The 24,146-nt window shown below is 48.0% G+C and overlaps 1 protein-coding gene across 1 annotated transcript in view; it reads left to right on the top strand.

The window, feature by feature from the left end:
* Positions 1 to 24,146, top strand: part of LOC146830022 (verrucotoxin subunit beta-like) — a 297,695-nt gene that overhangs the window by 156,212 nt on the left and 117,337 nt on the right. The gene's annotated exons all lie outside the window — the stretch shown is intronic.

Below are 24,146 nucleotides of genomic sequence, written 5' to 3'. Positions count from 1 at the left end.
TCGCTGCCTTTCACCCAGACTAATGCTATACCCGGTCGCGTTCCAACCTACATAGGCTCGCAATTCATCCTTGGGAATAGATGAGTATGCGTCGATACCTCTGCTCATATCAGCGACTCCTTTCATTAAGGCCTTATTTGTGCTAGGTCTGATGGAACGCGGTTGTCGCGGGGAGTAGGCATCTAATGCAAAGAGAAACATGGTCTGGAATGCCCATGACGATCCATTATAGCTAAACGGCAGCACTAGATATGGGATACCCTTATTAATGGTATGTGGCATTAAACCACACACCCAGCAATTGGTTGTATTCATAACTAGCTGGTGCTGGTGCAGGAGTTGAATAAACAAGTTGTTTACAAACTCAGATCATCTAGCTTGTTCGTGTTCAGGCAGAGGGTGGAAAGAGTGTAAGGAGACAGCAGGAGGAGGCATAGGCTGTACAGTGGGTGCAAATGGCTCTTGAGAGGAGAAGAATACATAGCCTACAGTAAGCACCATCATACTAAATAATATAAACAGACATAATAAAACAAAACATTTGCTCTTCATTATTCTACATATTTTCGTCTTAAAGTTCATTTCCTCAGCGGGTTCTCCATCTTGAAAAACTCCATCCTCTAATCGTGCCGCTCGCGGCGGGTGAGTATCTTCTGCTAAGGAGTACGCCTGTCAGTCCAGGGAACGCCCCAGACCAACCAGAACTGTTGACCTAACGTCTTCGGCCTGTACCCCGAAGTCTTGGCACCGCGATCCTGCGGCTGAACCCGGATGGTGGTTCGAAAAATAAAAATCAAAAAGTCCTTCAGATGGGAGAGCTATAATATCAAAAAATAGTAAGGGAAGGGAATTTTTATTTGTCCATAGGCCTTGGTCTTAGGTTATAGCGGTTTCTGCCAGGTACTGTCTGGTCTTGAAACAAGAGTTCAGGCTCTGTGGTGTCTATTCGAGCTGACGGTGGCACAGCTTCCTGCAAAATATCGTCGCTTTCTCGTTCCAAAGTCGTTCCCTTTACACGTGCATTACTAAATGGCACAAGACGGGGGACAGTGTCAGTTTCAGAATCAGCGACACCCTCCTGGACCCACCGGTCATATGGCAGGGGCAAAGGGATCCGTTTGCAGTGGGCGCCGTGTATCCAATTCTTTTTCCCTTTCACTCGAACCGCTGATCTTGTTGATAGAAGTACAAGGTGAGGGCCAATCCAACGGGGCTCATCGTTGCTCTTTCGCTGAAAGTTTTTCACAAGCACCCATGAGCCAGGGTCGATAGGGTGTCCTGGAGCTTCAGAGGCCTGGGGCAAAGTATCGTGCACCTGTTGGTGTAAAACACGCAATTTAGCCGTCAATTCATACAGATAGTCAAGCAGTACTGGATGTTCGATTTCACTGAATTTTGTCGGTCTTGGCACACCCCATACATTGGCCGTGCGGCCAAATATGATTTCATATGGGCTAAGTCCCACTCGTGAATGCACAGTCATTCTTGTTGATAGGAGTGCTAAAGGCAGAGCGTCAGGCCATTTAAGACCGGAGCTCGCCTGGATTTTGGCCAGTTTGAGTTTCAGAGTGCCATTGTAGCACTCTACTAATCCAGCTGATTGGGGGTGATTTGCAGCGTGGAACTTCTGCTTTATGCCCAGTCCCTCACACACATTCTTCATCACTCGACCCACAAATTCACTCCCATTATCACTCCACACCATTCTTGGCATTCCAAACCTAGGGAAAAATTCTTTCACAAGGGCTTTGGCTGTTGATAAAGCAGTGTTGTCTTTCAGGGGATATGCTTCTATCCATTTTGAAAAAGCGCAAACAACAACCAGTACATATTTCAAGTTGTTGCACCTTTCCATGTGGATAAAATCTAGCTGCAAAACCTCAAATGGATATGATGGAGACGCAAAATGACCAGCTGGAGTTGGGGTTCCCCTACCAGGGTTGTATTTCAAACATACCATACAATTCTTGACCACATTCTCTGCACACTTGGGAATTCCAGCGTTCTGCCATACTGGGGCCAACAACTTACAGATTCCTTTCACACTGATATATGCCATTCCATGTGCCATAGTAACCACTGGAAGCACATATGCATCAGGTAACAACCATCGCCGATGTTCTGACAAATCAACCCAACAACCATTCTCATCCAATTTACCCGTACTTTCTCTCCATTTGCTCAACTCTTTCTCTGTGGCTTCAGCTTGAAGGGACTTCACACTCTCTATCGTGTCTTCACACATTCCAACATCACCAACCCATCTTGCAGGGCCTGCAACATACATTCGAGTCTTCACATCTTTTGCTGTTTCTTTCGCGATTTCGTCAGCAAATGCATTACCACGACCAACATCATCAGTGACCTTCTTGTGCGCACTGCATTTCATAATCGCAACTTGTAACGGTAAGGTCAGTGACTCAAGGAGATCATTTTACCAACTGACCATTCTGAATTTTAGCTCCATGCGAAGTCAGGAACCCACGTTCTTTCCACAATCGCCCAAAACTATGGGCCACGCCAAAGGCGTACTGTACTGGCTGTCAGTATATATGTTCACTTTCATTCCTTCAGATAGCACGCATGCTCTTGTAAGGGCAATTAATTCTGCTGCTTGAGCCGAATTATGTGGTATGCGTGCAGTCTAAACAATCGTGTGCAAAGTCGTGATAGCATATGCAGCAGTCGTATCACCATTCGGAAGCTTGAAGCACGAACCATCCACCCATAAGGTACCATCACACTCAGGGGAGTATCTTTAAGATCCACTCTCCCTTTCGTCTCTTCATCTGTTCTGATCAGACAATCATGCTGCTCAATCTCATCTATGTCTGCTGGAATCGGCAATAATGTGGCTGGATTCAACGTGTTGCATCTCTTTATGTGTATATGGTTTGCCAACAGTGTCCATTCATACCCTGACAATCGAGCACTAGTTAAGTGCTGTGTCTTGGTCCGGTTTAACAATGTGTCCACAGCATGTGGAACCATTACAATCAATGTGTTATCCATCACTAGTCCAGCAGACTGTCGAATAGACACAGCTGCTGCGGCTGTAGCTCTCAAACATCTTGGCAATGCCCTCGCTACCGGATCCAAAGTTGACGAAAAATATGCGCATGGACGCGGTCTGTCACCAAAAGGCTGTGTCAACACTGATAATGCGCAACCGTCCTTTTCATGAACATACAATGTAAAAGGCTTGCTGTAGTCAGGGGTACCCAACACAGGAGCTGAACATAATGCATTACGCAATTCCCAAAAACTTTTCTGACACTCTTCAGACCATGGGACAGGATTCTGTGTATTTTTACAGGTTAATGCTAACAAAGGTTTTGCCAGCAAAGAAAAACTCGGGATCCAGTGCCTTCAGTATGAAGTAATGCCCAAGAAAGCACGCACTTCTCTCTGTGTTCTTGGCACACTTAATTGTGCAATGGCTTGAATTCTTTCTGGGGTCAGTTTCCTTCCCTCCTTCGATAAGAGATGACCTAAGTAGGTCACTTCTTGTCGACAATATTGCAGTTTTGAGAGAGACACTTTGTGATGAGAGGCAGACAAATGACGCAACAATGACAATGTAGCTTGTTTGCAAATCTTTTCAGTATCCGCGGCGATCAGTAAATCGTCCACGTACTGAATGAGGGTAGCACCACTTGGTAAAACAAGTGCATCAAGCTGCGCTTTTAAAGCCTGACTGTATATTGATGGACTTTCACAGTAGCCCTGTGGAGCACGTTTAAAGCGGAAGCTTCGACCTCCTAAACTGAAGCCAAAAATGTCCCTGCTCTCCTCTGCAATTGGGATGCTAAAGAAGGCATTCTTTAAATCGATCACTGAGAACCATGCAGCGGAGGCTGGAATCATAGTTAACAAGGCAGTGATATCAGGGACAACAGGAAACTGTGGCACAATAATCTTATTAACCTCTCTAAGATCAATCACAAATCTGTAAACAGGTGGCTGTGAAGGGTCCGTACGTTTTAAAACAGGTAAAACAGGACTATTGCAAACGTTGCCTCTTGTCTCTTCGATTACACCCTTTTTAATCAAATCACTGATAATTGCTAACAATGCTTTCTGACCTTCGTTGGAGATCTTGTACTGGGGAATGCGTGGCAGTCTGATATTGGCCTTTAAAGTGACTACATATGGCGGTATTTCCAAGAGACCCACATCATTGGGACCAGTAGCCCAAAGGACATCCGGAAGGGATGACAATTCAGGTGGCAATGTATTCTTTGACAAGTACATCGGGGAAATCACTTCCTTACCCAATGTAAGTTGTACCCCTGAGGGAGAACAATATAGCGTTGCATGCAATCTTTTTAACAAATCCAACCCTAACCGATTTTCACCACAACCTGTCGTTAGGATGAGGGGTGCTTTTAACTCAAGGTCCAACAGAAAGTGGCAAAGGACTAGAAATCGGGTTCCTAACCGGGGCGCCAGAAAAACCTACTGAAACATTCATTTCCCCAGACAAAGGCGCGCCAGGGAGTTTTGAATGCATAATTGAACTCTTTGCAGCACCAGGGTCCAGCAGAAAGGGCTCTGTTACACCCGCTGTGGTCACCTTAACATACGGTCCACTCTGATCCACTGGCACTGAAACAACTCCCTCTCTCTGTCTACGGCTGTCCTAGTAATCATTACCTTCCATATTGTCGTCTTCTGCATAATAATCATTATAGTACTGAGCTGTATTACCAGTTGCATTGCCTTGCTGATCAAAGCTATTTATCGTATTTTGAGGCGGAAGAGGACGCGCGTTCTGGGGAACATTTCCACGCCCTCTGCCTCTAGGAGCTTGCTGACCACCTCTACCTCTTACGCCATACACATTATTAGTACGCTGCAACAATTTAGGACAACTATACTTAAAATGACCTTCCTCTCTACAATACGAACATTGATTGGGACCTACAGGAACACGCGGTTGGGAATACTCGAACCTTTGTATGCTTCTCTGAAACTGTTGAGGTTGCTGATAATTATTCTGGCCACCATGTGGTGGGTAGGCCTGTTGTAATAGAACCTTCGTCTTCAATTCTTTCGTTTTCTTGTCTGCCCTATCTTTTTCATCCTTATCTCTATTTTCGTAATACTGTGCAGTAGCCAGTATTTGCGCTGATAAGGAAACAGCCCAAGAGCTCTCTGAATCTTTTAACTTCTTACACAACTCGGGAAGCAAATTATGCACAAATGTATCCACAAATAATCGTTGACCACCTTCAGTGCTCATATCTTGACCACTGTGGTCAATAAATGTTTCTTCAAACCTTGTAAAGAAATCGGACACTGTTTCATCTTTCTTTTGCTTACACGCAGACAATTTATCCCAATTCACACGCATCGCGGGCATTAAAGTCTTCATGTAAGTGATAATTCTACCAGGGAGTTCTGGTACCAAAGGGTCAGGCTTGGCACCACCATCTTGTCTAGTGTCTGCAGCAATGATATTAGCCCATGTGCCCCCTAGTTCTGCAGCATGATCTGTATTCCGAATGGATCCCCATAAAGGCTGTGGAACAACATTCCCGAACAACATATCTATGTCAGCTAGATTCATGACACACGATTCTGCAGTCTGTGCTAACTCCTTATAATACCCTGCAGGGTTTTTACGGGGGTCAGGCAATGTCTGCTTAAGCGCTAACACCTCAGAACGCTTCCATGGGACATGTACCCAAACACGCTGAAAATGAGCTGGAACAGGCGGAGTAGCATTTGCATCAGCAGGTCTCCAAACTGGAGGAACCTCACGCATCGGATATTGGCGCGCTTTTACCTTTTTCCCCACAGGGAATTCCTGTTCGAACAATGATTGTTGACCATCATCATTCCTGAAGGACAGTAAAGTCGCAACTGCTTTATCTACGGCGGGACCCACAACTGTACCTGTTCCAAAATCAAATCGCACGCGACACAACCCCTGCGGGATTGTGTTTGAACCATGATCTTCCAATTCCTCACAGAGGAATTCACACATTTTCTCAAACACATACCTCTGTTTCGGGGCATCCCATTGGTGAAAAACATTAACGACTGACTCCACATCATAGAGTGAAGAAAAAACGATCCACCTACGTGCCATATGGTCTAATACCTCTTTTTCTTCAGAATCAGGCAGCTGAATACGCAACTGCTTACGTTGTAAACCAGGGGTCATACTAGATGACCCAAAGAGGCGACATTAAACTAGTAACCACATTAGCTAGTCGTTGACGTGCAGAAGGAGAAGTTGAGGCGAAAGCGGGGGGAAAGACAGAGGGAAGAAAAGCGGGTGCAGATACAGGTACAGTGGCAGTGTTGGGAAGAGCGCCAAGGGAGGCAGCTGATGTACTAGGCAAAGTCGCAGGAAGCGCAGGGGAGACAGGTAACGAGATTGGCGGCCCTTGAGAGGGCTGCACTGTAGGGATAGGAGCCAGCTGAGGAGGAGCTGGCGGCTGTGGGAAGGCTTGTGGCACATTAACTGGAGGCTGCATATTTACGAGCTGTGGAGGCGCTGTGGCATTTTGCGCATACGGGGGTGGCGAACTTAGCAAATGGGACATTAGGGAATCTTTCTCTTTCTCTTTCGTCTCATCTTGTGGAAGGGGTGACAAAACTGGGTAACATTTATCGATCCCTAGTTTGCGCTGTCTATGTAACTGCTCATTCATTTGTTCCTCCTCATCTTTAAATTGCACAGCTGCTTGCATCATTGACATACCTTTTTCTCTCTTATTCCTTTTTGCTAGCTTAATTTCCTTCTGTTTGGCTTCCTTTCGCCATAGGCGGAAAGAATCAAACATCGCCGGCCGGGCTTTCTTTTTAAATAATTTAACTTCCAAATTATCTAAGATATCTGTATCGAAACTACCATTTTGGGGCCATTTTAAAACACCGTCCTTTCTGGTGTATCGAATCCATACTTCATTATATGCAATGGGGCCCACGCCATATTTTACATAAAGCTCATAGGTTGGAGTTCCAATTGGAGGAACCGGACACGAATCCTCCAATTGGGAATCCCTTCTACAACCCATACAAAACAAAGTTCCAAATACACTAGAACCAGGCATCTTCGCTCACTAGTCTAGTTTCAAACTTCGAAGGATTATCAAATACGATAATCTCGTGAATACACGAGTCCTCTGGCTTTGGCACTTGCAAGTTCCAAATCAAAGCGATCCCGAAGGATACCAAAAATCCCGAAGGATACCAAACAAACTGGGAGACGCAACACTTATACTTAACTGAGGTATCGATGATCGATGGCGTCACCAGAAGACTCTCTCAATTGTTTCGCTCTACCAAATCGTCAAGGGTCCAAAACAGGGCGATTAATCAGGGCAGCAGTCCTTCGTAGCCGTCGGGACGCGGAGAACCTCGCAGAAAAGACTTTCGGACCACGTCTACATGCAGGGGTCGATGAAGTGGCGGCCTTCCTCTGGAATTTCCACACGAAGCTCCTCATGAACCTCTGGCTTGGACCGGTACCGCTGAAATCGCCCCGAGTTGGGCGCCAACTGAAGTACTGGGTTTTTAAAACCCAGCGGTGCAGGGGAACACACCCTAAGACTTCGAGTTCTTCCTGTTTCAGACCCACAGAAACACAGAGTCTTCTAGGTAAAGTCAAAGATCGTATTTATTGGCTGCAGACCAATTACAGGTATCCGAGAAGTACAACACAATGTATGTTCTCAGGAGACTTCTTAAACTTACAGAAACGGCCTTCTCCTTATATACAAAATATCATGCTTCAGGCACACATTCCTCGTTTTACGATATGGTCATTCATATGTATTCATTACAAACGAAAAGGCAGAGTCATGATGACCATCCCACATTCCAGTTCAGCCAGCCCACAATTATTTACCCAGCGAGGTTCAGATCCCTCCTCAGATATCAGCAGACCCCAATAAACACGGGCACCTCCTGTTGGTAAAACAAGCCATAAAGTAGGAAGAGTTAGGTGTGAAAGAGATTAGCCGGAGGCTTGTGTGGGATGAAAAGGCTTTATGGTGTGTCAAACCCTGATGCTAATCACAGGTGGCCGTAGGACGGGGAGCTCGTGGGACCGGACTGACCTGGGGCGGTGGAGCCAAATCGCATAGGTCACAGAGAAGTCAATAGAAGGCACATGTGTTCTGAAGGCCTGTGCTTGTCCTTGATGTGTAGCCTATGTGAGGGCAACCATAAGATGGCCACCGCTCCAAGATGGAACCCACGAAGTCAATATGTAATATCGTATACAAGGTGCATTTATCGATAAAACGTTACGCAAAGCACTTGTACATACTGTATTGGCCATTCGCGGTTCGCTGATTACGGAATAGGCAGGGTAGGGCCCTGCCTCCTACGCGGTCCCAAATTTTAAAGTACCACAACTGTCACAGGTAGGACCTCCGCCCCTCTGATGGCTGGCGGCCTCTCTCGCAAATGGAACTCCCACGGCTTTCTTGTGACCTTAGCCAACACCCGCCCAGCTATTAACACACTAGCCAATATCGACACAATGGAAAGTGATATTGGCATCTGGCTAATGTCGTCCAGTGACCAATTTGCCCCCTTACCAAGTTCCCCCACACCAGACACCACAACTCCCACAGATGGGTCTCTGGCGAACTTAAGAAACACAATCTGAAGGTGCGCCAACTGGAACAGACGTGGAGACTCAATTACTCAGAGCCAGATAGACTACAATACACTGCAGCTCGCAGAGAATACAAAAACGCAATCTCCTTAGCCAAATCGGAACATTTTTCAAACAGAATCTCTTCTGCAGACAATAAATCAAAGGAGGTCTTCAAAATCATGAACGAACTCACCTCAGACGATAGAACTCTCCCGGGTCAGATCCCCACCCAAGAGACCTGGGATGCTCTTAATCTTTTCTTTATTGAGAAAATCAATAAAATCAAGAACTCCATCCCCCCCTCTTCCTCAGATACCCTCACCAGACACCCCTCCGAACAACTCATCGACCTTCATTCACTTCCCCACCCTCAACCCCAACTCACTAGCTGAACTTGCGACCCGGGTAAAATCAGGCTCTCCGAACGACTGCTGCCCTCCTTCGGTCCTACGGGACGTCCGTCTCAAACTACCCGACTGCATTCTACCCCTACTGAACGGCTCTCTCAGCACCAGTATTGTCCCCAGCTCCTTCAAGGAGGCAATTTTAGTGCCTCTCCTGAAGAAACCTGGTGTGGACCCGGCGGAATTCTCTAACTACCGTCCCATATCGCTTTTGCCCTACTTTTCCAAATTAATGGAGGCCCACGTCACCCGGTGTCTTTCCAACTTCGAGACCTCCTGCCACCTGGAGCCTAATCAGGACGGCTTTAGGCCAGCCCATTCCACTGAGGCCGTTATCCTAGCAGTCTTGGACACGCTGAGGACGAACGCTGACACAGGGATCCCCCAGGCCCTCGTACTCCTTGATCTGTCGGCCGCGTTAGACACGGTTGACCACAACATCCTTCACTGTGTCGAGCGGGCAGGCATCCAGGGTCCTGCCCTCAAATGGACTCAGTCCTTTCTGACCGGCAGAACACAAGCCGTCTGCTTGGGCCCCTACACAGCGTCCAAAGCCCCCACGACCAGTGGAGTCCCTCAGGGTTCTTCCCTGTCACCCTTATTATTCAACCTCACCTTGGTCCCTTGATTCACTCGCTTCAGAGCTGGGACATCACAGTGTACAACTACGCTGACGACCTGCAGATCATCTTCCCACTCAACTCCTTGGACGCTGTGAACAACTTCCATTCCGCCATGATACACATCCAGGAGTGGATGAACTGCAACCAGTTTAAATTAAATCCTGGTTAAACTGAGCTCCTTCTCCCCGGCTCCAGCCCCTCCCATTGGGGTCTGCAGTTCTGGCCTAATAAACTAGCCCCCCCCCCCCTGTCCCTGTGAAATCAGTAAAAAGTCTTTGTGTGACCATCGATACTGAACTCTCCCTCAGATCTCATGTGGGCGCTGTGATCTCCTCATGTACGTTCCAGCTTCGCAAAATCCGTAAAGTCAGTCGCCTACTACCACCAGCCGCTCTGGTCCAGGTTATCTCCCTGGTATTATCCCGCCTGGACTTTTCCAACTCCCTGTACTACGGACTCCCAAAATCATTGCTGCATCGCCTTCAGGTCGTGCAGAACCAAGCAGCCCGCCTCAAATACAAAACTCCCAAATGGCAGTTGGCCAATCCTTTGCTACATAAACTGCACTGGCTACCTATAGAACAAAGGGCGGCCTTCAAGCTGGGCTGCCTCACGTTCAAATCTCTCCACTGTCCCAGCCCCGCCTTCCTGACAACACTCATCAATCCACACCGTCCAACGCGCAATCTTCGTTCAGCTCTCCTCAACCTGCTTGCTGTCCATCAAATCCAGTAGCTCCCTCCTTCATTTCAGAAAACTGCTCAAAACCTTCCTTTTTCTTCCACTCTGTTAAATTCCGCCTCCTCTGACCCCAGACTCACCTCTGTCTCACAGCGCCAGAAAACCCATGGTGTCAGTGCGCTCTATAAATTCCACTTAACCTAACGCTCCCAGAGAATTTCACCACTGGATCTCTTGCTGCGCCGACAAGCTCGCACCCCTCCACCCCCCGCCAAACAACGCCCGCTGAAAGCCGCATGGTTCACCACTGAACTTCTAGAAGCAATACGCACCAGCCGATGCCTTGAGAAAACCTGGTGAAACCTGAAAACCACAGAAGCACGGAACGACCACAAGAGCCCCCTGAAGGAATACCACCAGCGCATACGAGCCAAAGTCCAGACCAATGTGACCAATGCCAAGGAACTCTTCAACGTCATTCAGCAGTTTGCAAAACCCACCTGCAAAACCACATACATCACACCCTCCCAGGAACTCTGTGACAAGCTCAGCTCCTACTTCCATCTGAAGATCAAGACACTGTACGACAATTTCAGCGAACCAACGACGAGCAACACCCCCCTACCCACTGCCTCCGACAAGCCGACCATCACGTCCTGGGACCCCGTTACCGTCAACTAACAACAGCAACCATGAAGAAAACCCACTCGGGAGCCCCCACAGACCCCTGCTCACCGCACATCTTCCACAGAGCCGCCACCGTCATTGCACCTGAACTGGGACGCACTATCAACGCCTCCCTCAGACCCCTGCTCACCGCACATCTTCCACAGAGCCGCCACCGTCATCGCACCCGAACTGGGACGCACCATCAACGCCTCCCTCAGATCAGGCATCTGCCCAGATGACTGGAAATGGGCAGAAGTAAAACCCCTCTTCAAAAAACCAGCAGCCGACCCAACAGACCTGGAAAAACTACCGGCCCATCTCTCTCCTCCCCTTTGCGGCCAAAGTCACAGAGAGACTTGTAAACACCCAGCTGACCGCCTTCATAGAAGAAAACTCCATCCTGGATGCCTTCCAGTCTGGATTCCACAGCAACCAAAGCACCGAGACTGCCCTCCTCGCCGCCACAGACTACATCCGCAGGCTACTCGACCAGGGACACACCGTGGCCCTCCTCCTCCTAGACCTCTCCACAGCCTTCGACACCATCTCTCATTGCACTCTCGCTGCCAGACTGCACGACGCAGGAATTCAAGGAGCTGCCCTCGACTGGATCCAATCCTTCCTCTCTTGCAGAACCCAGAGGATCTGACTCCCTCCCTTACTCTCCAAACCCAAGGAAATCAACTGCCGAGTACCCCAGGGAACATCAATCAGCCCCAAACTTTTTCACATCTACATGGCCCCACTCGCTGCCATCGCCAGACAGCATGGGCTCAGCATCATATCCTACGCCGACGACACCCAGCTCATCCTCTCGCTTACAAACAACCCTGATGACACCAGACTCTGTTTCCAGGAAGGTATGAAGAACGTGGCAGCATGGATGAAGGACTACTGCCTGAAGCTAAACTCTGAGAAGACTGCGGTCCTCATCCTCGGCCCCTGCACCCCCTGCCTGGGACAACACCTGGTGGCCCTCCACCCTAGGGAGCCCACCCACCCCTACAGACCACGCTCAGAATCTCGGCATCATCCTTGACTCCTCCCTCTCCATGAACCGCCAGATCAATGCCGTCGCCTCCACCAGTTTCGACTACCTCTGTATCCTCCATAAGACGTTCAAGTGGATCCCCCCCAGACTGAAGAAGGACCATCACCCACACACTCATTACCAGCTGACTGGACTAAGGCAACACCCTCTACGCCGGAATTAACAAGACTCTCCTGCACAGGCTCCAGACCATCCAGAACACCGCTGCCAGACTCCTGCTCGGGACAGCTCGCCAAGAACACATGACCCTTCACCTACGCGGCCTCCACTGGCTCCCCGTTGAGAAGAGGGTCAACTTCAAACTCCTCACCCACACCTACAAATCCCTCCACAACATCGGACCCAAATACCTCAACGAAAGAGTATCCTTCCTCGTACCCAAGAGAAACCTCCGCTCGGACAACCTCCCTCACCCTGGCAGAGGTCCCTCGCATCTGCAGAAACAGAACCGGCGGGAGATCTTTTTCCTACATCGCGGCCAAAACCTGGAACGAACTCCCGGTGAACATTAGACACTCCCTGACCCTGCACAGGTTCAGGAGGGACCTTGAGACCTGGCTCTTTGACTGACCCAGAGCCGCCCCCCCAGCGCCTTGAGACCCTCACGGGTGAGTAGTGCGCTTTACAAACCCCTGACTGATTGGTGGATTCTTTGACTCTGCGCCGCGTCCATAACATGGCGTGGGGGCAGAGTCAAAGCAATTCCCTCATTTGCTTAGGGCACACACCTATGCAAATGAGGGAACATCCTCTGAAGGTAGAGCTGGCACATTAAGTGCGCCAGCACTATCTGTATTATAGAAGGGGACACACAAGCGTCTGTGGCCCCTTCTATAATACCAAAGGGCCCCGGGAGCTCGCAAAGCGGACGCTAATGCCCGTTGCGCCCCTGGGGCACCTTCTCTAATACGGCCCCTGGCCATTAAAGGAGGCATGAAGAACAAAACACAGTTGCCCTGTTCTGCCTGGAGCACCTTCTACTCCCCCTCCCTGAAAAACATTTTTGTAGTTGCAGAGAATCGATTGGGAAAATAGTATTTATTTACCCAACGTTGCTGGGTCACACAGATGCAATTTCCCTTTACCCACGACCATTAAATAGGCAGAGCCAAAACCCAAATTTCCCAACCACAATACATCAACCATGTCACACATAAACAAACTCACAAAAATGGTGGAGAAGCACACTGGGAAGAAGAAGGTAGATAATAAAAAAGGAAGATGTCTGGCAACATGGGCCTGAACACCAGGAGCAGCCCCGACCCTGACTGTCAGCAGACACACGCAGAGGAAAGATCCAAGGCCATTCACAACCCCTTAAATGTTTTAAAAACATACATCACAGCATCAGTGAGAATGCGAAAATACATCAAAAATACACCCAAGGACTAGTGCGGGACAGACAAATCCCAAAAAGTAAACTAACATGTTCACAGTAAAATGGTAAACAAATCAGTACAAAATTCATAAAACCACACAAGAAAAGGGAGATAAACTATATTTAAAACCCGGTTTACACACCTTTTCCCTTAAGAAGGTTAATTCCACATGGGTCCCTAAAATAACTATTAAAGATAGAAACAAGGAAGCTCTTAAATTAAGAGCTGTTTATTGGTTTTTTTAGAACATTTCCAGCTTGCCATTACAAAGCTCCTCCTGGCACTTAAACAAGTCCATTATCTGGGAAAGAACTGGGGCCCCTGTGTGTAGGATAAGTTAGCCCATGACAGGGAATATACAAAAGATGTAAAGATACCCGGGCAAGCTATTTCACAAATTATGCGGGCGAAAGAACTCGAGGACAATGAAAATGACAAGTTAAAATCTCTGGAGAAACCTTGCAGATGTTGGATTTACCGCCAACAATAATATTCTTTTTTTTTTTTTTTAAATTGTACAGAGTGTATCTACCTATTCCATCTTGGTCCGGAATCAGGTATCATTTTCTCCAGCCAGCTACTCGGACATATCCATCTTTCTATCCCCAGGCAGCGTTTTCAAGACTAATTCACCCTATTTTATCCATTCCCAGACAGCGGATCATCGACCCCAAGCATCCACTTAATGATCCTTAAGGATGGGTAACAATCCACTGTGTCCGTAATATTCTTTTTGCGCTCAGTCAATCTTAACCCTTTTTCGTCGAGATAAAAGTGTATCATTAGAAACAGTGATTACTGTGACGGAGTCCTGACGAAGGCTTTGCCGAAACACGCGTAGCTTGACAACAAACCACTAGTCTCTGCACATCGTTTGGATATTTTGACCACATATCATGTTTGATCAATGATTATGTATTATATGGTGTAATGAATTATCAGTTCTGCATACATGCCTGTATTATATATCACTGTACTTCATATATTCACTGAGGTATGACAACATAAAACCTTTTTAAATTAGTTAATAAAATCATATATACAAAAAATATATCTATTCATAATAATGATGTTTTTGATAAATTTGAAAAAAAGGAAAAAAAATAACTTTTGATATTAGTTATGGTGGTAATTAAATTTTCTTTTTAACGTCATTTTCATTGTCCTAGAGTTTTTTCGCCCGCATAGTTTGTGAAATACCTTGCCCAGGTGTCTTTACATGATTTACACAAGTCCACACATAACATTCTATCATGAGCTCCCTGCCCAACATTCTGAGAAGAATGTACAAAAGGGGCAGACGAAAGGAGGGGCGTAAACCAGGCTGAAGAAGTCACTGATGATTGGGCTGAAGGAGGAAGAGGGAAATGCAAGAGATGAGATTACAACACAAACATATGTCTTTTGAAGAAACTGTGAAAGCGTCAAATCATCCAGGTAATGCCCTTGACGAAACATCTAATGCGGCATCAGTCTGGGGCACATTCCTTGTTATCTATATTTCGAGGTCAGATAGCGAGCATAACATAAACTATGTAATTGGAATTGATGTGCTTCAGACCTACTCGTTTATACCGGTTCATCTTAAAACTGTTAGATGAATGGATTCAAGTTATGTGTGGAATTTAATGGAAATTCCCCCAAATTCTCCATGTGATAAAAGGGGCTATGGCCAATTCTATAAAAACCCCATCAGACTGCCGTACTGCTGCGAGCTGAAACCGAGCCAGTTCTGAGAGGAGAGGAGCTTCATCTAACTGATGAGTGTTTTCCTTTTGAGGGAATACTCTCTCCTAACAATTACCGCTTCTTGTTGTAAATAGGTATGCAGTGCGCTGAATCCCAAAAACTCTAGGTGCAAGTTAGGCTACTCCATGCTCTGACATTATAGAGCATAGAAGCAGTCGTTAGGGTGATAGGTTTCCAAATGGCATTCCATCCACGTTAGAAATGTTCATACTATTGTTTTGTTAGTTTTAATAATATTCCGTGTGGTTATTATTCATGTAATAAGTGAACACTTGTAAGCACAAAGTGTCTTTTCGTAGTATTATGCTTGTCTATGATATTCTAAATAAAGAAATAGACCTGGAATTACCGCTGCATCCCTGACCCCTGTTTAAAGGACTGTTAGTAAGCCATAAAGAATGGACACCACATCAACAGGTAAGTTGAGAAGGTTGTGTGGGACTACAACAACCTGGACTTTTACGCTCAAGCGTTGGTGCACCGAACCGAGTTCAGGCATCTGTGACTTGAAACTTAAACATTATAAAATCACGCCAAACCCTTAGTTTATGCTACATGGCACCCAGCGCCACCATTCACATTTATTTGGCCTTTGAGTGAGTAGTCTTTAAAAATGCACACACAATATAAAACATAATTGCAGATACACAGAGGCAATCATGGTTTACCTCTTATAGGGAATAAGGGAGCAACTATTACTGTAGGTTTGTCAAGCATGACAATTAAAAGGTTATTCCCCATCTGTGGGTTGTCTGTGTCTTTTGAATTCAATGTCTTTTCAATCAGTTTGGTTAATATGGCGGCTCCTGTTGCGATTGGAGTACTTTGCCGAGAGGCAGTCATACTAAATCATACCAGTATCCGGAAATCCCTTTGACTTACCAAGTGCTCCACCGTTGGTTTACTGGTGAGTTACCACACACGGAAATGTTGGAGCGGGTCCCCTGAGTAATGAAAAGGCTATATGGACAGTACTAGCTGGATACACAATCTTACCATGTCCTAAGGCCCTGCTCATCGCTGATGCTGTAGGGATAACACATTATATTGTCTCCTTATGGAGGAAACTCTTGAAGTTTGTTCTACGAACCATGAACACTAGACCGCTCAAGAATAACATTAATGTAGAGGCAGGTTACCAAATAAGAAGTCGGTCCACTGGCAATAAAATCTATCATGGAAAAGATGCCCCCGGAGCATGATTAAATTGCGTTCTGGACTGCTTGCAAGAACAACCAGTTCGAAGCAGTTTACCCTCCCACGACACCCCAAGACGAGCTTCAGATACGGTCTGTGTGTCTTTTCCTTAGAATGATGCTACCTGAGGAGCAGTGCAGCACCTGGGGTAGTATATCTGCATGCATTCACACTGACACGCGTGGCACTCCCCGCTAGCAGTTCTCCCTCAAGTATTGAAACAAGTCAATCCTCCTAAACAACATTAAAGGAGAAGGGTCAATTCTGACTGTAAGCTAGAGGCTTGCAGCAGTTCTAGTGCAAGAACAGGAGCTGCCAAGAATAATTTGGAGGTATAGACCTTTGTGAGCTGTGATACATGGAGTACACGATCACTAAATCACACTTCAAACCTAAGAGCGACATTGAGGGTTCAGTTAAAGAAAAGTCTGCAATGGAAGATAAGAAGGAAGAAGCGGAGGGGGAGAGAGAAAGAGAAACCGGATCTCGGGAGTGTGGTCAAAGTGGTTATAATTTGAGGGTTCGCAATAAAATCAAAAAGCCAGAACAGTATCAGCATTCTGATAACTGCTCTTCCTGTTCTTTTCAGGATTCTGCTGGTAAACGAGCAGAGGGGGGGGGGAAGGACCGAGTACCGAACAAAAGAAGAATATAGCAAGCAAAATGGTGACGCAGCACGAGCAGCTGAGATCAGCATAAAGAGGGAAGAGAAAGGTTCGGCCACAAAACCTCAGTTTAAAAGTGACCAGACATTCTGAGAAACATGCCACATCAACTGCAGATACTTCTGCAGAAGGGGACGTGCGCAAGAGCACTTCTAGATAGCGCAGCAGAAGTAAAAATAGTGCATCAGACTCTCCAGAGGTTTTTAGTGCCCAGTCTAACTGATTTCATACAGATCGTGACTCCAGATAAACATGTAAATCCACCCGATAGGGTTTACAACTTAGATAGACGGATTAAAGGGAATATACCACACACAATTACAGCAGTCTTGTGGCCCCATTTATCTGAAAAATAAGACCCTATACTAGCATGCGATGATTAGCCTCCTGTATTCATTGGGGAGGCACCCAGAGAGAGGAGGTAATAACAGCAGCCTTTTCTTCAATAGTTTCTGAAGATATCAAGGAAATTTACACGTGGGGAGTGGGCTGTTAAATAGGCTTCTGCCTTATACAGAAACCAAGCAGGGTCGGTTAAACACTCTATTCACATGTTGTTCCCTTAGGCAGCAAGCCCCAAGCACAGGCTCTATACCCCTTGAAGCCAGAAGCAAGATGTGATATAAAAGCAATGTACAATATATTTTAATATCGGGATGTAATAGAATCTCGTCTTTCACCAATGCCCCCATTTTCCCTGTCTCAAAACTAACTGGATCCTACAGAATAGTTTTATATTATAGAAATCTAAACACACAAACAGGAACATACACCGCGCTAAATACAGTGTGGGTTTAATGTCAAACCGAGCACAGGAAAAGTATAAACCAGTCTTCAATATCTCCAATAGATTTTCAGTCAGAATATTGCACCTGAAATCAAATATCTAACCACCTTCAGTTTCAACAAAGTACAGTATTTGTTTAAACGTTTGTCTATGGGGTATAAGAACAGCCCTGGCCTTTTTTCAGCATGAATAAAGCGATTTTAAAACCGTATCCTGAGGCGCTATCATACATTAACAAACTATCTCACCGATTATGATTTAGATGCACATCGAATGAGAATGGACCGGATAGTGACAATACTAAAATTACAAGGTTAAGAAATTAACTTTAAAAAGTCTACAATTACCGACCTGATGGGACTTTTCGTGGGTATAAGTTATCCAATGAGGGCAAGGGATTGGCACCCGATTCCCTTCAGACATTTGCTACCTTGGAGCCTCCCGACGCACTGAAGAAGTTACTGTAGTGTCCTTCCAGCCCAGGTACCTGCCATTGACTATGCCACACGCAAAGTTTAGTACATCATGTTTTCATTCTTCTGCGTGTACCCACAAACTCAACATTCTAAACCTGCTTCTTAATTCACTTCACTACGCTCTATTGCTTACGTCACAGTTCTACAGAGTCCATCAGGAGCCATAAGGGTTCATCATTACTAACTAACACAGCACTACGGTTGCAATTCCTGCTGGGGTTTCTTAACTTTGGACATACTTACTTGCCACATTATGCTGAGAGTGAAGCCCTTGTACGACTTGATTTCTCCCACATTTCCTGAAAACAGTGGATATCTTGAGTGTGCTAGAAGCAGACATGTTAGTGACACATATGTAGTCGGCAATGAGAGACCGATGGATCCCATAGAGTAGAAGTCACACTTGTATTCTACAGCTGAAGCTTGTTTTGCTTCCATCAAGAAAAACCTTGCAGCTGTACAACCAACCATTTAGGAAGAGCACTCTTTGGTGTAGGGAAAACTAATGATTATGGTTTCTCCCCTGTCAGCATTAGAGGCAGCCACTCGGGCAAGCATACCTACTCACTCTCTACACCAGAGAGAGGTTCAGTGGACTTCTTGTTTGTTAGACCTGTCAGCCCTTTGGGTGGTCCCTCCTCATCATTATTTATTTTGTCCCACTTCTGCCTCAAACCCTGTTATAATTTTTCGTTTTTGGGAACCACCAGACTTTTTAGTGTTGATGCAGGGTCAGGGAGCCATTTTCCCTACCCCTGGAACTTCTGTCTGAGGGCCTGAGACACAAAATGGTGGCCATCCATTGTCACCTGTGACATAACCAGAACCCATTGGAGGTTTCTAGAACCTTCTGTAACATTCTAGGACCCTGTGACAGTGAGAGGCAGTTTAGAATGTTGGGAGGCCATCTCAGAGTGGCAGTTGGCAACTGACTGGAGAAGAGAGGACAGAGATAGAAGGAGGTCGGAGTAAGGCATCAGAGGTGGAAACCAGTGCTTGGAGTGGGGTCCAGAAACCCACCCTTGATGCTAGTCTCTACTGACCAAGCCCAACCTAAAGCCCTGTGTGGGACCAAGACCAGAAGAACCATCTTAAGGAACTGAACATTTGGAACAGGCCTTAAAGAAGAAGAACAGCAAGCTCCTGACCTGTTCAGCGGTGTCCTCCTGAAGTCCTGACGTCGAAGCCTAGAGACCTGGGGCCTGAGGTAGAGAAGCGGAGCTGACAGAAAGCAGACGTCGTACCCGGAGCCGCCAGAGGTAGAGTGAGGGCGCCGACGGAGGTCGTGCAGAGGCGCCGGAGGTCGAGTGAGGGCGCCGACGGAGGTCGTGGAGAGGCGCCGGAGGTCGAGTAAGGAGTCACCTGAGGTCGAGGTGAGGCGTCGACGGGGGAGTGAAGTCCGCCCACCGGAGTCGCCGGAAACTGAGGTGAAGCGGGCCGGAGGTCGGGAGTGGAGATTGCACTCCAGAGACACCCGGAAGCGGGGAGACCATGACCCTGCGACGCCGGAAGGCGACATCGAGTCGAGACCGCCGGAAGGCGACATCGAGTCGAGACCGCCGGAAGGCGACATCGAGTCGAGACCGCCGGAAGGCGACATCGAGTCGAGACCGCCGGAAGGCGACATCGAGTCGAGACCGCCCAGCGACATCGAGTCGAGACCGCCCAGCGACATCGAGTCGAGACCGCCCAGCGACATCGAGTCGAGACCGCCCAGCGACATCGAACCGGAGCCGCCACACGGCGTCGACACGGCGCCGAGCGGAGCCGATCGTCGAAGAAGGGACTAAGTGGTAGAAGGGGCGTCTAAGGCCCTGTGGAGCCCTAAAAGACCATTCTAGGGGCTAGAGGGGTGTTAGGACCAGCCTGGGAGTGTCAGGGGTGAACTGAGACTGGTGCAGTGACATCTGTGAAGGGCTGTGTAGTTTGGAGGGCCAGATCTTTAGATTACCCTTGTTCTGCCTCAGCTTAGGCCCCAGCCTTGACCAATCTAGGTGGGACACCCCCATGCCATCCAAATGACCATAAGCTGTGTATGGGCAGAGTAAGACCAAGTGACCTCATGAAAATGACCTGATCTGTAATTGTCATTGATTGTTTTACCTTATTTATTGAAGGTGCTTTATTTATTGTCTTCCACTAATTTATTCCTGCACTGTATTTATTGTCTGACTGTATTTATTTGCCGTCTGTATTTATTGCACATCTATTTATTCCTTGCTTAATGATGACCTGAACCTATTTGTGGAAATTCAGAAGTAGTATTGTTTATTTGACCTGCTCTTTTGAAGGAAAATCCTATTGTATTGTATTGTATTTATGTTATGAAATCTGCAACTAAGAGAAAATAAGATAAAGACCTATATATTTTCATCTTGTCTTCCATCATTTTTACGGTGTAGTGTCGTTTTTGGAACGGATGAACGCATGGTTATTGTGAGGGTGTGACGTACGCTTAACACGGTGCCTGAAACCCAACCACTCAAGCCAAGCTACCACTGTGCTGGGAACCTGGTGACTGCTAACCCGGTTGCCCGGTTTCCAACATAAAATTGGTGTTCAGCGGTGGGATTGAGCTGTGCTTGCGTCTACTCGACAATAACTTTGGGTAGTCCATAGGCCTACACCGGGAGTTTTCTCCAAGCGGACTTCCTAATTTCGAGTTTTGTTTTTTCCAAATTTACTTCTGGTGGTGGGAGGAGGTATTACAAAAGGTACCCCCCTGCATAGCTTCTGTAAGCAACTGTCTTCTATCCTGAGTGGGCAAAATGGAGTTTGTGTTGGAGGATGTGGAAACTTACACTGTGACCCAACTCAGAGTTTTGTCAGCGAGAGGGGGTGTTTTGTCCCCAAGGTGCAAAGAAGGGTGAGCTCCAGACCAGCTTGAGGGCTTGGGGGGAGGCACGACGAGAAAGTAAGGTTGAGAAGGAGGGCAAGGATGGAGAGCCTGTCAGCGAGGGGGCTGGTTTGTACCAACCTGAGGTGGGGAACCTAGTAGCGGGGCCCAGAACACTTTCAAGGAAGGGCAGCAGTGTCTCTAGTGGCGGCTTATCAGAAGCAGAATTAACTGACCGGAGGGAGAAAAGACGGCTCACATGGGAGTTGGCGAAGCTGGAGAAAGAAAAGGAGGAACGGAGGATGGCTCATGAGTTGAGGCTCAGGGAGATAGATCTCCAGATCCTACGGGTCGGGGCACACACTGTTCCTAATGGTGGCAGCGAAGAGAGCGATATCACCAGGGAACCCAAACCCTATCTGCCAAAAGACATAGTAGCCAGCTATAGTGCGGGAGATGATATCGCCAAGTGGCTAGCGGCCTATGAGGTCTCGTTAAGAGCCCATGGGGTTCCAGAGAAGTATTGGGGAGGGGGATTGTATAAATACATGCCTCCAGCTGGCAGGGACACATTATTGGCCCTGGATCAGGATGAGCAGACCCACTACCCCACCATGAAAGTGGCGCTCGTGAGGAAGTTTGGACTAACACCCGAAGTACAGACAGAAGTTCCGGGGTAGCCACAAACTGGGCACACAGAATTGGGTGTATTTCCTGGACTATGCAAAGAAGGCATTAGAGGGTTGGATACAGGGCAGCGAGGTGAGGGACTACGAGGGGTTGTTTGATTTGATGTTGAAGGAACACCTGCTCGAAAAATGTTTCCCTGAACTGCGTCAACACCTGGTGGATAGCAAGCTGACCAATCCCCGGAAGCTTGCTGAGGAGGCGGACATTTGGGCTAGTACCCGGGTGTCCACAAGGGGGACTGGAGGGGACTCTCAAAAGACCGGACAGGGCGCCCCCCAGAAGAAAGAGGGAGGGGAAAAGAAAACTGAGTTCTCTAAAGGCCCCCAAAATAGTTTCCAAGGGAAGGGAACGGGATTCACCCCTAGGGCTAACCCAGCCAGAAACCCTAATCCTGGCCAGAGTCAGCAGCCAAGGGTTGTCCATTGCTTCGAGTGCGGTGGTGTCGGACACTATAAGGGAGATGTGAAGTGCCCGAAAAGACCACCCCCTCCCATCGGAGGAAAGGCCCCAGGAGTAGCTAGTGTAGTGCTCGGGGAGGAGATGCCTTTAGATAAGGGAAGGGAGTGTGCGGGTGTCACTTTAGTGTCCCTGGGAGAACGGGAGATGGTTCCTAAGATCCAGGTGCCCGCAAATACCACAAAGTATGGGCAGTGGGTCACCATCAACGGCCAAAGAGGGGAGGCTCAGAGACACAGGAGCCAGTATGACTATGGTACGTAGCCAACTGGTGTCTCCAGAGCAGGTGATTCCCAATGTACTCCACCCTGCCGCGATGGCTGACGGCAGAATGGGCCACTATCCGGTGGCCTAGGTTCCATTTGAATGGGAAGGGGTTGCAGGGTCGCTTCGAGTTGCCGTAAGCCCTGCCGTGCCAGTCGATTGTCTGCTGGGGAATGACCTGGAGCATAATGCTTGGAAGGAGGTGGAATACCGGACTCATGCTGAGATGCTGGGTACACCTGACTGGGCCTGTGTCAGCACAGGGTCTGCGACTACCCGGAGGGGGAGTTCGTTTAGGCGGGAGCCTGGAACAAAGGCACTGCCGGCTGCCAACCAAGGGAAGAACCGAGGGCAGGAGGAGCCTGCCTCGGCATCCGCGCCCCGTGTGACGGATAGGCCACTGGAGGTGGTGGACCAGGAGTCCGCGGAGGGGGATGTTACCGAACTGGAGAACCTACCCATCCCGGCCGAGTGGCACGTGGAGGGAGGGCCGACCAGGGAGGAATTCTGCAAGGGTCAGTGGGAGTGTCCTACCCTTGAGGGACTGAGGCGACAGGCCGAAGCCCAGGCAGTAGGGAACGTTGAGGGGAACTACAATATTTACTGGGAGGATGGCCTCTACAGTGAACCCAAGGCACCCAAGCACGGATCGTCACGGGCCTTGGTTGTCCCTCAACGTTATCGAGCCTTCCTCCTGGAATTGGCTTATGAGATCCCCTTGGCAGGACACCTGGGGCAAGACAAGACCTTTGCCCGGCTTGTCCCACACTTTTATTGGCCTCCGAGGAAAGTGTCGTCCGACACCTACTGCCGGACGTGTGTGTCTTGTCAAGCCAGTGGGAAAACAGGGGTGAAGCTGAAAGCTCCCCTGGAACCACTTCCTGTCGTTAGCACCCCCTTTGAAAGGGTGGGCATCGACATTGTGGGTCCGTTAGATCCGCCTACTACAGCTGGTCACAGGTTTATCCTGGTTCTGGTGGATCATGCCACACGGTACCCAGAAGCTATACCTCTGAGGACCATTACTGCACCTGTTGTGGCTAGGGCCCTGATGGGAATCTTTACCCAAGTGGGTTTTCCCAAGGAAGTTGTGTCTGACAGGGGGACCAACTTCATGTCCGCATACATGCGGGCCATGTGGAAGGAGTGTGGAGTGACCTACCGGTTCACCACTCCTTACCACCCCCAGACCAATGGTCTGGTGGAGAGGTTCAATAAAACCTTGAAAGGCATGATCAGAAGTCTGCCTGAAAGCCTGCGGAGGAAATGGGACGTCCTCCTACCCTGTCTATTGTTTTCTTACAGGGAAGTGCCACAGAAGGAAGTGGGCTTCAGCCCCTTCGAGCTTTTGTATGGGCACCCTGTGCGTGGACCTCTCGGCCTGGTGAGAGACGGATGGGAAAGAACTCCCAGAAAGCTTCCCCAGGACGTGGTGAGCTACATGCTGGCCTTCCGGAGCCAAATGGCTAAGTTGTGGAAGCAAGCTTCTGACAACTTGGAAGCCAGCCAAGCAGTGATGAAGGCGTGGTATGACCACAATGCTCATCCGGTGGAGTTGGAGCCTGGCCAGAAGGTGTGGGTGATCGAACCAGGAGA

This window comes from Triturus cristatus, chromosome 5_1 (assembly GCF_964204655.1).
Source record: "Triturus cristatus chromosome 5_1, aTriCri1.1, whole genome shotgun sequence".
NCBI classification, from domain to species: Eukaryota; Metazoa; Chordata; class Amphibia; order Caudata; family Salamandridae; genus Triturus; species Triturus cristatus.
The sequence above is the reverse complement of the archived record's forward strand: the minus strand, read 5'-3'. Positions and strand labels throughout refer to the sequence as shown.